Source organism: Thamnophis elegans, chromosome 7 (assembly GCF_009769535.1).
Source record: "Thamnophis elegans isolate rThaEle1 chromosome 7, rThaEle1.pri, whole genome shotgun sequence".
Classification (NCBI taxonomy): Eukaryota; Metazoa; Chordata; class Lepidosauria; order Squamata; family Colubridae; genus Thamnophis; species Thamnophis elegans.
This window is the reverse complement of record NC_045547.1, coordinates 23798466-23811991: the sequence shown is the minus strand read 5'-3', so window position 1 is coordinate 23811991 and position 13526 is coordinate 23798466.

Genomic DNA, 13526 nt, shown 5'->3' with positions numbered 1-13526 from the left:
AAAAATGCAGCAAAAATGCAGTATCCCAAATAAAGCAGAAGGTGTAACTTGGTGCCTTCATCTTGAGGTCTAGATATGAAGAAACAAGAAACATCTTCTAAAATTTTAGATTCTGAAACAATATGTGTCCAGAGATAATTCTTCTTTGATTCTGGATGGGTAGTGTCTTCTCATATGGAGCTTGAGATTTTCATAATACTGTACTGACAGTTCTGAAAATAGAGTAGTGCGTAAGTTGTATAAGCTCCTAAATCAGTTATAATTGCATTCAGAAATGTACCTTAGTTTAGGTACTAAGTCTAGATTAACCTGGATACATTTGCTAGTCTATAGTACCATGATATGTATCCATTTCTCCTATTTTCTGAAGATTTAGTGCTATAGGTTCATTCCTCAACACAATAAAATAGAAAAATAGTCTTTCCAAGAATGAAGCCTTTCATACTTACCTATTAAGTTGCAGTATTTTTCAGAACTCTTCTGACCATTATAAAAGGAAATATCTTCTCTGGGAAATTATTTTTGTTTAGCATTTATTTCAAAATCTTTATAAAGATCCAATAGAAAAAAAATGGATCAAAGGAAAGAAACTTTGCCACGTATTTTGCTGCTGGATCTGCTAAATGAAATATACAACTAGCACTATAAATTTTCCCATGTTGTTTTTTCTATAACAGCTTTAGAACTTTGTTTTACTTGCCAATCATTACTTAAGCACAATTTGAGAGTAAAGCCACACAATTCTCTAGGTTAAATATCCTGAATCGGAGAAAAATATGTTTTATAATTTGAATTCCCATCATTGATTCCTGAGAAGTCAATGGAACATATTTCACAAAAAATATGTGCCTTTCTTTTTCTTAATATCTTTATAAATCCTACATCCTCTGAAGATTATGAAGAATTTCGTGATATATCATGTTTCTGTTTTGACGTAGTAGAACAATAACATTTTGAAAATACTGTAAAATTGGATACGCAACATAGATGATATCAGTTCTGAAGAAAATCGTAGAAAACCAGAGTCTGAGATCAGAGATCAAAGTGAGGATCAGACAGTATTGATCCTCACTGCCAAATATATTTTTTTAAAGTGCCTCATAGTCGGTGCTTTTTCCTACATATCTACTTCCACCTCTTGTCTCTAGCAGAGTCAAGAAATCCTGATACAAAATTTGTGGCAGCACAGAAATTCTGCCATGAAACCTAATTTTGAAATAGAAAGTAGGGTCAGTGAAATCCTCCTCAGCACAATTGTTAAGGAAAAAAAGAGTTATAATCAGATTAGAGCTGGAAGGGACCTTCAAGGTCTTCTATTCCAGCCTCCAAGCAGAAGATCCTATACCATTTCAGAAAATGGCTGTCCAGGCTCTTCTTAAAAACCTTCAGTGCTGAAGCACCCACAATGTCTGAGGGAAATCTGTTCTAATGGTTAATTGTTCTCACTATTAGGAAGTTGCTCATTAATTCCATTTGTTTCTCTCCTTGATTAGTTTTCATCTATTGTTTCTTGTCTTGCCTTCTGATGCTTTGGGAAATAAGTTGACCCCCTCTTCTTTGTGACAACCCCTCAAATACTAGAATACTGCTATCTTGTCATCTCTAGTCCTTCTTTTCATTAAATTAGACATACCCAATTCCTACAACCATTCTTCATGTGTTTTAGTCTCCAAGCCTTTAATCATTTCAGTTGTTCTTTTCTGCACTTTTTCTAAAGTCTGAGAGTTTGTTTTGTAATGTGGTGACCAAGACTGGATGCAGTATTCCATGTGTGGTCTTACTAAGGATTTATAAAATGGTAGCAATACTTCACATGATTTGATTCTATGCCACTGTTTATACAACCAAGGATTGTATTAGCTTTTTTGGCTGCTGCTGCACACTGCTAGCTCATATTTAAGTGATCATCTATTATGTCTCCAAGGTTCCTCTCACAGTTATTGTTTCTGAGCTAGGGTTCACTTAATCTGTACTTGTAGCTTTGGTTTTTCCTGTCTAAATGTAAAACCTTGCTTTTCTCCAAATTAAATTCCAGTTTGTTGGATAGAGTTCATTGTTCAAGTCTGTCAAGATATTTTTGGATCCTGAGCTTGCCTCTCGGGGGTTTTGGCTATTCCCTCCAGCTTAGTGTCATCTGCAAATCTGACGAGCTTCCCTTCTATTCCTTCATCTAAGACATTTATGAAAATATTGAAGAGTACTGAGTCTTAGATAGAACTTTGTGGTATCCCACTGCTTACTTCCCTCCATGTAGATGTAGGACTGCTCATTGAGTATGATTTGTGAGCATTACAAAGCCATCTAGTGGTGATGTTAGCCAATTACAAAGTCATCTGGTAGTGATGCTGTCTATCCCATATTTTTTAGCTTACCAAGAAAAATGTGGGATAGACAGCATGACCATCAGATGGGTTTGTAACTGGCAGACAAAACCATTCTGTGAACCTCTCAAAATTGTCCAAAATTGGTGAGGGCAAGGATAGTCTAATTCCAGGCAGAGAAACATGTAAAATGCCCATGAATCATAAGTTTTTAATAAATGAAGCATCTGCTATTTATACTTCTTAGAAGTTTCCCTCCTTTTCTGCTTTTGCAAAAGTTAAGCATTCCTTCAACTTCTAATTCAATCTTGGCTTTCATGTACCTCCACAGAGATCCTAAGAGATCGTCCCTGTCCTGCTGCCTCTTCAAATGTGCCTCACAGAATAAACAGCTGGGGGCCCATGTGACAGTATTATCCAGTGGTGGGTTGCAGGGGGTACACCCTGGTACAGGCATACCGGAGCCTACCCGGAGCACCAGATACCGTTCCAGTATGGAACGGGATCCGGAACCCACCACTGGTGTTATCCCATCCGCAAATGTTTGTCTCATCAAAGCTTTCCCAGTATGCTAGTCACTGCCTTTGTACATACTGTATGATGCAGCTGCTTGGAATGAGATAAACATCTGATTCCCAGATTTATCCTGACTTGACTATATAGAACTGCATCTTCCAAATCAAAGTAGTCCTGGATTAATCAGTATTGGTGGCAGGTATATTTGTACATTTTTCTGTAATTTACACATTTTATACATTAAATAATATAATTACACAATTTACACGTTAAACAGAAAAAAGGCACCTTCTTAATCACTATAGGACTGAATTCTGTAAATTGCCACATATAATAATCTTAAAATTGCCCCAACACCAACAGCTCTGATATAAAAATGTCCCTTCTATATATTTGAATCTTAAAGGTCCTGAACACATGTTTCTATCATCAGGCCGAGCAAGTGGCTGGTTTCGGTGTTGGGGTTTAGAGGTTTTAGATTATGGATTTTTTAATGTTGTAAACTGGCCAGAGACATGTGCGACTTGGATAGCCATATGAGCTAGGTTAATAAACAATGCTTTAGTAATGGACCTGATCTGCAATGGCTCCTATTCAGCTAAATCAGTGTGATTCTGTCAGTGGGCACTTAGAAACCTTGATGCCAAAATAGAAGTTTTTGTACAAATTGTAAATACTCCCTTAGGTCTCGTTTAAATTATTTTATTGTCACCTTCTCTGCCATCATGACTTGTCTCTCACTTTCACATCTATCAGGTCAAACATGCTGGAGAAAAACATGTCTGTAAGAACTGTTTTTCTCCTTTCTCACCCTGCTTCCTTCTTTCTGATGTGAGAGTCTCCTGACCTAATTAAAATCAAATCATTTACCATATTTTTCAGAGTATAAGATGCACCAGAGTATAAGATGCACCAAGATTTTGAAGAGGCAAATTAAAAAAAAAGCACTCTGCAGACCTCCCAAAAATGGCCCGTTTTTGCAAAAACTGGGCTGTGTTTTTTTCAAAAAAAGGGCATGAATAGCCTTTGGGAGGCTTGTCGAATGCTCCTGGGGGATGGGGTAGGGTCCAAAAAGGAGCAAAAAATGGTCCGTTTTTTGTGAAAATGTGCCTATTTTTTTCCAAAAAATGGCATGCATAACCTTTAGGTTTCTTATAGAGTGCTCCTGGGGGCTGGAGGGGCAAATTTGAGCAAAAAAAGGCCCATTTTTCGCTCATTTCTGCCCTTCCCAGCCCCCAGGATATCTCTGAAAGCCTCCTAAAGGCTATGCACGGCATTTTGGTGAAGGAGCGGGGTTTCAGGAGGCAAAAAAAAAAAAAATGCTGTATTCAGTGTATAAGATGCACCCAGATTTTCAACCTCTTTTTTGAGGGAAAAAGGTGTGTCTTATACTCCAAAATATACGGACCTATTTATCAAACATGGATTCTTGAATTGTCCCTAATTAGAAAGTAAATATAATACAAACCTGGTCCAATGAGTCACCATAACCTCAGAATGCCATGTAAATTCACAAACTTCTATTTCAGTATATGTTGCATGTGACAATAGCCTGAAGAGGGAATTGCAGTCAGTATTTTTTGTGACCTTCCCAGAATGAAATATGCTGTTGTATCTTTGCTTTTAATTCAGCAGAGCTTTTGCAATATTAAACTATGTGGGGAAATTTGACGTCTTGAGGTTTCCTTATAATCATCCCAACATTAGCCTATCTTCAGTCATTTAGCAATATGAAATTTAGTATGAGTTCTCAAAGAACAAGTATTTCAATCAGAATAGAGTTGGAAGGGACCTTGGAGGTCTTCTAGTCCAACCCAGTGCTCCAGCAGGAGACCCTATACTATTTCAGACAGGTGCCTGTCCAGTTTCTTCTTAAAAACCTCCAGTGATGGAGCGGCTACAACTTCTGAAGGCAAAGATGTTCCACTGGTTAATTGTCCTCACTGTTAGGAAGTATCTCCGTTGCTTCTCTCCTTCATTAGTTTCCATCCATTGTTTCTTGGAAACTAATTCCAATATATTTAAAGAAAGATATTTAAAGAAAGGTAGATATTTGAAGAAAGGAATTTTCTCTGTCCTTTAGTGAATGTTATAACATATGAAAGGTGTCTTGTGTGTCTATATTCCAACAGGAAGGAATAGGCAGTGACTACAAGTAGGTCTTGAGTTATGACAGGTTACCTAATGGCCATTTGAAGTTACAGAGGAATCCACCAGAACCAGGGCTACTTATAGCCTGAATTCAAAACTCTGACAGCTGCCCATGATCACATTTCGGACGCTCAGCAACCAGCCCTCATTTTGCTACGTGTCATATGATTGCAAATTACAAAATTTTTGGCTAGAAAGCTATGCTTACTTCTGGTTTCTAGGAAAGAAAACACCCATTGCAGACAATGGATTTGCTTAATGACCACCACAAAAAGGTCATAAAACTGGATGCAGTCATATGGTGACCTGCTTAATGACTATAGTTAGCCACAACTGTTTAGTAGTTGCCATGTACTTTTAGGAAACTGAACATACTTTTTTAGCAGTGCTTGTTTTTCACTGATTGCAAGACAGTTTTCAGTTTGGCCCAAGATCAAGATAAGTTACATATTCCAATACACCTTCTCAAAAGTAACTGCAAGAAAAATGGATATTTAAATTATGGAGGGGGTGGAGAGTGAGCCCTAAAATATGTCTTGAGATGACATTTGTGCCGATTTGTTTCTTTTGAAATCGTCAACAGAAGAACTCAGAATTTATCTTGCTACCATGAATTTAGGTTCAAATAGAGGCGGGATTTTTTTCTTTTTTACCAAGAATGACTTGTGATAAGCACATAGACAGAAATTCTTAGAACAAACGGGCTTACTTTGGAAATATTTTACTTTCCAAAGTACTAACTGCCTGTTAAGAGTTGTAGGCTATAAATGATTAAATCAGAGAAAAGGGAATTGCAAAGAATTACAAAAAAATACAAAACTATAGATGGTAATGCAGACTACATTTGTTTAAACACTATGTTTATTAATATTGATCTTTCCCTACTTGTTTATTTTAGGAAAACGGTCACTCCTTTTTTTTAAAAAAAGTATGCCAACTTCACTTTTACTGGATAATTTTAGTTTAATATTTAACGTTAGAATTCTTCATGCTAAAAAATATTTATGAAACTTAAACAGGAAAAGCAATTATGCTAAATAATAATTATTTAGACCTCTGGGATAAAACTATTATATCCTATGTGCCAGTATTGGATGCTACCTTGCTAATATTATTCAACAACTATTTTGGATTGTGTGTGTGTGTGTGTGTGTTGCATTTGTGCTGATAAATAAATAAAGGGAGACTAGTACAGATCTATTTCAAGCTATTTAGCTCTCATCAGCAGTATGCTTCCTCCCATATTTGGGCATACCAGGGGTTGTGACACCATACATACATACATACATACATACATACATACATACAGAGAGAGAGAGAGAGAGAGAGAGAGAGAGAGAGAGAATTCTATGCACCTTTTGGATATTGTTGTCCATAAATCTAATAATATGATTAATAGTTATGCACCTTTTGGATGTTGTTGTCTATAAATCTAATAATATGCTTCAATAGCTCCTTCTGAGGAGCACAAAAAGACCAGATCTCTTCTACAGAAGTTGGGTTAGGGTTGGAAGTTATGATGAAGCTTATTTGTGTGCTAGTTATGACCCAGATTTGAAGTTTCAATAATAGGCTTCACTGCATTTGTGTTACCAAATTTCAGGCAACTTGCAGAGTCCTGAAGTCACATGACTATGTTTTAGGAGTTTTGTCAAAATTGCCACTTACTTCTAGTTTTTGGCAAAACTGTGCTCATAGTAAATCATTGGTTCACTTAACAATCATGGTGTTTGCTTAATGACCATGGCATTTGCTTTAATTCACTTGACAACTATCACAAAAAAGGTCACAAAAACAGGTTTTATCATAAATGGGCTGGCTTCATTACAGTCGTAAGTTGAGGACTACTTGTAAAGAATCAAATCCAAAGAGGGAGATCTGATTTAAAAAGCCCCTCCTAGCTAACACAGAAGCCTCTGATGCCAGAATTCTGCCACAGAGAAATGAAGGATTTGGAAGTTTCCTGGAAGTGTCCTTGTTGTTGCATAGTTCTGCAGAATAAAAATAGTTTTTCTAGTCCTCAGATAGCCCTCCTTTGGCACCAGATTTACTCCAGTTCTGGAACTGGTATAGATGCCAAGCAGGGGATTCCTAATAAAGAGAAGATGAGGGAAAGTACAAATATGCAGCTTTTCCCTCATTTACATTTTGCTGCTCTGCGTAAAATGGATGCTGGAAAAGACTCCTGTGAGTCCCTTGGATTGCAAGGTGATCAAACCGGTCAGTCCTAGAGGAGATAAAGCCTGACTGCTCTTTAGAAGGACAGATCCTGAAGATGAAACTCAAATACTTTGGCCACCAACTGAGAAGGAAGGACTCACTGGAGAAGAGCCTAATGCTGGGAAAGATTGAGAGTAAAAGAAGGAGACAACAGAATGAGGTGGCTGGATAGAGTCACTGAAGCAGTAGGCATGAGCTTAAATGGACTCCAGAGGATGGTAGAGGACAGGAAGGCCTAGAGACATCGATGGGGTCCATGGGGCTGTGATGGGTCAGACACGACTTCACAACTAACAACATAAAATAGATCCACCCTTTGGATCTGTTTGCCAAATGTTGGTCATATTGTTTTATATTCACAATGTACAGTGGTACCTCAGTACTTACTGCTTCAAATAGCCTTTAGGAGGCTTGTAGAGTGCTCCTGGGGGATGGGGGAGCAAAAATGAGCAAAAAACAGACCATTTTTTTGCAAAAAACGGGCCCATTTTTTGTCAAAGAAAAGGGCGTGGATAGCCTTTAGGAGGCTTATAAAATGGCCCGTTTTTTGCTCATTTCTGCCCTCCCCAGCCCCCAGGAGCTCTCTGAAAGCCTCCTAAAAGCTATGCATGGCCATTTTGGTGAAGGGGCGGGATTTCTGGAGGCCAAAAATGCTGTATTATAAGATGTACTCAGATTTTCAGCCTCTTTTTTGAGGGAAAAAGGTCCTTCTCCGAAAAATATGGTAGTTTTATCTCACTTCTTTGCCAGCCTGCAGCTAACCTCTTTTGCCAAGTTCCTTCCAGACTGTGGCTTCCTGTTTTATATATTGATTTTATATGATATTTTCTGAGATTCCAAAGCCATTCCATGGCTTTACAATTCCATGGTTATACAATGAAAGATCTCTTTATAATCAATGAGATATCTATCAACATCTTTTTATTTACAATTGGCTTTCTAAACTATCCAGGCTGCATTGACAATAATGTCTCTTGTCTTTCTAAGACTAGCCTGAACATCTAGAATTTTCGTTTCCATACAAGATTCAAATCTGTGTTGAATGATCCTAAGCATTATTTTGCTAGCATGTGAAATTAAGAATTTTGTATGATAATTTTCACACTCTACAACATAAATGCCCTTTCTTTCTTATTTGTATTTTGACCAAACTTTACCAATCTCTTGGCACATGTGTCAAGTAGCTTTCCAGCTTGGTAATGATCACAGTAGTAGTACTTGTATTTATAAGTAGTCTTTGACTTAGGATCACAATTGAGCCTGGAATTATGATTATAAATCATTAAGCAAGTCATCACATGACCAACTTGGTTTTACATATTTTTAATGTTAAGCATTAACATTAAAGCAGTGCCTGTAAAGTTATCAGCATTCATAATTGGCGGTTTTGGGTGGAAACTGGAAGAAAACGCCAATTTTCCCCAAATAAATCATAAATAACAGTCACCTAAATGTGATCTGGTTGCTAAGCATCCAAAATGCAATCACATGATTAAGTGGCGGGGGAGGAAGGTATCAGAACTTCAGATCTAAGTCATAAGTAGCTTTCTTGGAGCCCATCTTAACTTTTCATGGTCGCTAAGAAATGATTTCAGCTGCCTTTTTTTTTGGCAGCCCCAGACAGGCTAGCCCCCCCCCCAGGACAAAACAAAGTTTTTTCAAGCTAGAATTGATACGGGCGGGTCCCACCCCTGTGAGATTTATGCTTTTATTACTATCTTAAATACCAGCACCATTTGTCTTAGAGACTTCTTTGTCTAAATGGACTTCAAAATGGCGATTTCTCTCCGTGGATGATTGATAGTGGATGTACTTAGCCGGTTTTACCTTCCTGCAGACCGCTCCTTAACAAAATAAACTCTTCTTCTTTGGAAATAGAGGGGAGCAAAGCGCTGCTTACTTGTTTATTTATTATGGCACCCAGGTCAAAGAAGCGTCTTGCTACAAATGTGTCTAAAGAATTTAAAGAATTTTTACTGGAACCACAGCCTTTGTCTCCTATGCCCTCTACTGGAGAATTTTTAACACAGGAATATTTCTTTAAAATGTTTAATGCCTTTAAACAAGAAATTAAGGAATTTGTATTGGAACTATATGATGATTTAAAGTCTAAAGTTAATCAAATGAAGGCGAATACGTTTGCAGCCATGTCTGCCCTGTCAGATTACTCTGCTGAAATAGAGAACAAATTGGAAAGTTTGGAGAAGGCTAATTTTAATTTGACTACCAATATTCAAATTTTACAACAAAAAATTAGAGACAATGAAGAACAGCTCATGATGATAAATTTTAATAGGAAGGCATTTGCAATAAGAGTCAGAGGATTCCGTGAAAAGGAGCAAGAGAATCTGAAACAGACCTTTGCTGAAGCCTTCAGCCATGCGGTGGGAAGCCCGGGACTTAACTTTGATTGGCAGATTCGGAAAATCTATCGCCAGAACTCATTGATAGCGGAACAGCGACAGCTCCCGAGGGACATAATTATACATTTCTCTACAAAAGAATCTAGAAATGCGATTGTGCAAAAGTTTCATAATAACAGTCTCCGAGTTGATGACCAGGACCTGATTGTCTTCAAAGATATTCCTTTCCAGATGCTGAAAGCAAGAAGGGATTACACCTTTTTAACTAAGGAGCTTAGGAGTCAACAGATTCGATACAGATGGGAGGCCCCTGCCGGCATCACGGTTACATTTGAGAATCAAAGATTTCGTCTTAACTCTGTTTCGGAGGCTCAAGATTTCTATTGCAGGATTCTGAAGGCAGGACTTCCTGACTCGCTTGGAAGAGAGGAGAGACAAGCGGAAGGAGAAGGCAAACGGCAGGCCATGTGGTTGCAAGATGGAGGGGGTAGCCCTTCCTCCCTCGGAGAAGCAGAAAAACGGAGATCGAGAATTTAGACATTTCAAAATACTCGCCAAAGTTGAGGACTGAATGGGGGTTTGAGACCTCTCTCCGGTAGAAAAAGCGGACTAATTCTTATTAGAAGGGAAAGCTGGGTGAAACTACTTTGAGCTAGATTTTAAATTAACGTTAGCATAAATTTGATAGTGGTAAACATCAGACAAGCAAGGGATGAGGGTAAAATATATGTGGAATGATTTACGTTGTTTAAGGCTTATTAGAACAGAAAGCCGGTTGGGATTATCTTAAGATAAGTGTAAAAAGAATGCGGAATGATTTATGTTGTTTAAACTTTGTTAGAAGGGATTACTTTAAAACAGAAGGTTAACTGACTCTTGCTGAAAGTATTATTTGAATATGTGGAATGATCCATGCTATTTAACTTTTATTAGAAGGGAAAGTCGGTTGAAATTGCTTTGAGTTAGATTTTAAACAAATGCTAGTATAAATTTGATAGTGGTAAATATCAGACAAGTAAGGGATGAGGGTAAAATGCATGTGGAATGAACTACGTTATTTAAATCCTATTAGAAGAGAAAGTCGGTTGGAATTATCTTAAGATAGAAATTGATTTCTGTGTAAAGTAATATTTGATCTACGCTGCTTAATTTTACTAAGAAGGGGAAGCTTGGCTAGATTATTTTGAATTACTGTTTGAAAAGGAGGTTAAGAAAGATCACTTACGCTGTTTAAATTTTACTAGAAGGGAAAGTTTGATTACTCTTCTGTAAAGTCATATTTGAATATGTGGCATGAACCACGTTGCTTAAATCTTATCGGAAGGGATCATGAGGTTTAGGAAGAGGAACGGGAGAGTCTACAGAAGGTTGGGGTAAATAGCAAAGAAGTAAGAGACGAGAATAAAATATAGATAGAATGATTTATACTATTTAAGCATAGATAAAGATGGGGGGCTGAGATCAACACAAAGAGTGGTTTCCTTTTTTTTTTTCTTTTCTCTTTTCTTTTCTCTCTTCTTTTTTTTTCTGTTTTTCTTTCTTTTGACATATTACTTTTATTTTTTAATCCATATGTATACAAGATATTTTAGACAGAAGGTAGTGCCAGGTGTGGGCCCTGGGAAGTCGGGAGGATTGGGGATGGGGATTTGTGGGGTGGGGGGGTGTTAACATAGTCTTAATAAGAACAAGAATGTATTTATATATGGTGGTTCTTTTTTTCTTTTATTTTTTTTTCCTTGGTTCATTTTACTTTTATCAGATCAAACAACACTCGAATAAAGGCATACACCAAGGAGGGAGGTAGAGGGAAAGAAGAGGGAGGAGTAAGGAAGGAGTAAGGGGAATGTAAGGAAGGTGTCTGGGGAGTAAGGGGAGAAGGAAGGTTTGAGGGGAAAGGGAAGTAGGAGGGGAGTGTTAGAGGGAGAAAGGAAAGTTGGAGGGGGTAGATGGGGTGTATGGAGGATGGAAGGGTTAGGTGGGGTTGTGAATGATGAGTTGTGTTTCCTTTTTATTTCTTCGTTTTATTCCCTTTTTCTTTTTTTCTTTTCTTATAGTAAATACCCTGTATATAAGTGATTGCAAATGGAATGTGAAAAATGAATAAAATATATTTAAAAAAAAAAAAAAAGAAATGATTTCCTGTAGAGAATATCCCATTGAATAAGATCTTAGATGGTGACATCTTTAATGTATAGAATTTCAGTATACTCCTTCCATCCTTGTTGGCTCTTTTTAAATCAGTTACCATCTTTCCATTATCATTCTTTAGCATATCAATTCAAGGTTGCAAGATATGAACTCTTTTAGAAGACTTTCCTAGTTTTTCTGTGTATGCCACCAGTTTCAGTATCTTTACAGATGTTGTTAGATAACTGTTTCTCATCTAACAGCTGTTGAAATTCTTTAAGTTCCTTCCTGAGACCTTTGTCATTCTTGGCTTTGATGTCTCTTTTCTTCTTGGCAATTTTTACCATTTGTTCTGACATCCAATTTGCTATCTTTTGTATCTAGGTTTTTAGCAGTCCCTTTTCATCCTCAACAATTTATTTGATTTCGTTCCTGTCCTATCACTGAGGTTCAGGCCTTCAAAGAGATTCTGGAAGTCCTGTCTAAAATTAGGATAGATGTTCAAAATGTTATCGTGGGAAATGGTTGGCATTCTTCTTTTGCTTTAGTTTATCTAAAGCAGGGGTGTCAAACCCGAGGCCCGGGAGCCGGATCCAGCCTACAGGGTACTTAGATCTGGCCCGTGGGGCCACACTGGGAACAGCAAATGTGCTTCTGCCAGTGAAAGGAGGAGCCCACGTGCTTCTGACAGTGAAAGGAGGAGCCAAATGCTGCCCTCCTGAGCTCCGTTTTCACTGGCAGAGGGATACAGGAGACTGTGGAAGCTGAAAATGGAGCTTGGGCAACCACAGGCACCTCTGATGTGAGTGATGTTGAGCTGGCCATGCCCACCCTGGTCCCCAAGGTCAAACACAACCCTGATGCAGCCCTCAATGAAATCGAGTTTGACACCCTCCTAGAGCATGCACACAAACAGTTTGTAATCTATTTCACAAGGTTCAGACTTAAAATGTATTGTTTTGTGATCCTTGTTATGTCACATCAACTCAGTGTTAACTCTTAGTGACCACATAAATATCCTCCATGATGATCTGTCCCTAATCTGATCTTCCAAAGGTACATCCATTGCCAATCTAAGTCCATCCACCAGGTTGTTTGAAAGCCTCCTCGTTTTCCTTTCCTCCCAGCCCCATTGAATAAGATCTTAAATATCTAATTTAATTACTTGTCCTCTTTTGTCTTGATTCATTATTTGTGCAAACTGATGTATATTTATTCGTGAATATCTGATCAAAGCATAGTGCAGTTAATTTAAATGTCATTACTTGAATCACTCCTATATTCCTTCGCTTATTTTATTGTTTGATATCTTCTAATCTGTGACTAGTTGTCTAAGGAGGAACTTGTAAAACAAACTATGTCTTTGTCATACTTGAATATTATTCTCTCCAAACATCAGCAACAGTCAATGCAAAAATAGATCACAATCAACTGAATAATAATGTGCCATCAAGTTGGTATTAATTCTAGGTGTCCATGTAGATAAATTCTAAATTACAACCAAAGGACAATAAATAATCAAGACCTCAAAGGTATGTCAAACATACCAGTCCAAGAGACAAACCTAGATTTATGGGCGAAAGGCTAGATTGTGAAAATATTTTTACATCTTTCTTGAAACAAACCCGAGAAGCAGTTATGCTAAGGAAATTTCATAATGCAGACATTGCTACTGAAAATATCCGAGTGAGTTTCAGCCAAGCTTCTGAAATAAAAAACTATGTGTTGCATAAGATGGGGTATTCTAAATAAAGATCAATATTTTTGAATTCTGTTCCAGAAATGCTCCTCCATGCTACCTTTTGTCATATTTAAACCTTTGTGG